A 2829-nucleotide genomic window follows, 5' to 3' on the forward strand; every position below is an offset into this window, starting at 1 on the left:
TTGGTGATGGGAAACCCGTGGGGATTACAATTGAGATGAAAAAAAAAATGTGCAAAATGATGTAAAAATAAACTTTTTAATAAAAAAAAATTTGGGATGAAAAAAAAAAACTTTAAAAGATTTCAAGGGTTTCTTTTACTGACAGTAAATTATGACAGGGTTAAGAAGCTCAGGGTAGTGAAAACTGACAAGAGGGAAAGAATAAAAAAGTAGCCGCTTAGAGCACCAAAGGACACAGCAGTCAGTTCACATCTCTGCCAGGAGCTGGCCCTGGGGAGGAAGGCTGAGAGGACAGTTAGTGCATAGTTCCACTGCTAGCAAGCAGCTCGCATCCACCCCCTGGGGGGCAGAGGCTTACAGGGTTAGTCCTAGGGCTCAGTTCACATTGTGAGCATTATACAAAGGTCCAAAGGTACACAGTCCTAGGAACTGCTTCTCCGAGAGCCCATCTGACTATAAAATAGCAAATATATTGGCATCTAGTGTGGAAAGCACTAACAGCAGAGACAGTTCAAGAGGTACACTTTTGCTTGTTTTCACAAATTTTTTTGTTTGTTTTTTTATTGGCAGTCAGAATGGAAAAGAATATCTTTTGAAAGTACCCACAAATCTGGGGACACTCTGGTCACTTCACCTGGCTTTAATCATAACAATCAGTTGCTAAGGGTCACACCGCACATGCACACACTAGGGGCATTTGGCACTCCTGACAAGCTCCTTTCGCCTGACTATGATAAAACAACAACCCAGTGAGAAAGGTTTTCAGTGTTTTGAAGAATATATTGGCATATTCTAGAGTGAATATTGACTAATAGAGTGTTGTGTTCTGTATCTAATATTAGTTCCTATTAGATCTGCCCTCAACACCCTCAAATCTATTTTTTCCTTGTTTGCATAAACTTTTATTTTGCTTGTCTTTGTTCACAATCACAGAGAGAAACCAAGATGAAAATGAAGCCTAGGAAGCTGCTGAGTCTCTGGGAGGTGTGTAATAAGGTCATGTTGAACCACATTCCAGAGGCCTGTGGAAAACACAGTTAGGTAAACAGAAGTCAAAAAATGAGGTAGTTATTGACGTTCCAGAGAGTCTGCAATCTGATACCAGGGGCAGCCTGTTGGAGAACCAGACAGGAAAGATAGGTAATCCAGTCAAAGACAGGATTGTGTCTCGAAGCACATGGTTCATCTCTCCAGTGCCTTTCAATCGGGTGGTATTTACTAGATGGCTCCCTCCACCAGGGATGTTCATAACAGATGTCTTAAAGACACTGCTGACCTCTGCCACCTTCAGGGACTTAAAACCCCCTCCTCCCCCACACCCAACAACGCTCTCTTAGGTCTGTTAAAAAATTTAAGAGTCCCACAAAATGATGTAAAAATTAACTATTACACTATTTTATTAAAAAAATTAAGATTCCTTTCACTATTTTAACATACAAACTCCTGTCAAGAATGACTATTGCTAATTATGATGGGGTTGAGAAATTATGACAAGATTGAATGGGAGAGGGAAGGTGGGGAGAAAAAGGAAAAAAAAAAGTATGAATTATTGGAAAATCTAAAATCTATAAACCCTAGCACAGAAATATAATGTGATCATAACTGCAAACTCATAGTATCGCTCTGAACTTAAGTACTTTTTACTAAGCCTGGTTGAATGAGTCCAAGGACTTTCTTAATATTAAAGAGTGAATAAAGAGTGGTAAAAGACTAGGGCACCTCTGATATCTTACAGTCTCTTAGCTATACAAGGCTTATAGGCTGGTGAGACTGAGACCATAAAATTATAAATTTATGAGAGCTAAAAATCACTTAGTTCTCATGCCTGCCTCTACTTAAATCATTCTGAAAGTTTTCTAATCAATTCATTCATTCACTCTTACCTAAAAAAGTGTTCTCAAAACTATATGCCATAGTTGTTGTTGTTTTTTTTTTTCTCAACAAAACATGCCAATTAGAATTAGAGGCCTTTAGTGTAATGCGTGTAATACACGTCTGGCAGCTATTTGTCTTATATCATTCTCTATTTTATTTTTCTTCTTATATATGTTTCTCTTGTTATATTTGAGATAAAAATATTAGAGGGTTTTTACCTTGATTATGGGATCAAAATTGCTGAGGACTGCACATGTTTAAATGAGATTGACAAATTAGACTTCTATAAATGAGCCTCTCTGTGTGGTGTGTATGTAGTTGGTTTGTTTTATCAAGTGTGGCAAAGAGGAAAATTCTTGAGGTAGATGCTCTCTTTGGTAACCTGACTCCTTTGATTCAGTTTTCACAACTTTGTATCAAAGCTTTCCTTCCACTAAATAGATGTACTAAGGCATTGCATTCAGATGTAGCTAATATGGGAGGACATTATATATACTTTCAAAAGATCTACCATGAACTGCTCACAGCTTTCTTGGAGGATATTTGTGAAAGAGGATGGAAATAAAATCTAGATGACCGGAGTTCCTGCAACCAAGGCTTTGCTGGACTGCACACCCATGAATCTCCCGAGCCAAGCTGGGCAGTTTTGGCTACTCAGTCAGGGGTCAGGGCCATTTGCTAACCTGGACCTACTGGTGAGGAAGTGGCATTGTGGGGCAGCCTTGCTGTCACCTCAGAATGTTACAAGCACCCATAGACTTTTCACTAATTCCTGAGAAGTGTTAGACCCAGTCACCGAGAGTATCCTACTAAGCCCTTATTCTCAGTGATTGTACTACCATATAAACCTGTCCTTCATCCAAGGTTCCCAGGGATGCTGAGGAGAGACTAGAAATGATCAGTTTTCCATAATTTCTGAGATATTCCAGTTCTCCTTCACAGTGATAGCTTGAG

This window comes from Condylura cristata, unplaced genomic scaffold (genome assembly GCF_000260355.1).
Source record: "Condylura cristata isolate star-nosed mole 26May11 unplaced genomic scaffold, ConCri1.0 scaffold00007, whole genome shotgun sequence".
NCBI classification, from domain to species: Eukaryota; Metazoa; Chordata; class Mammalia; order Eulipotyphla; family Talpidae; genus Condylura; species Condylura cristata.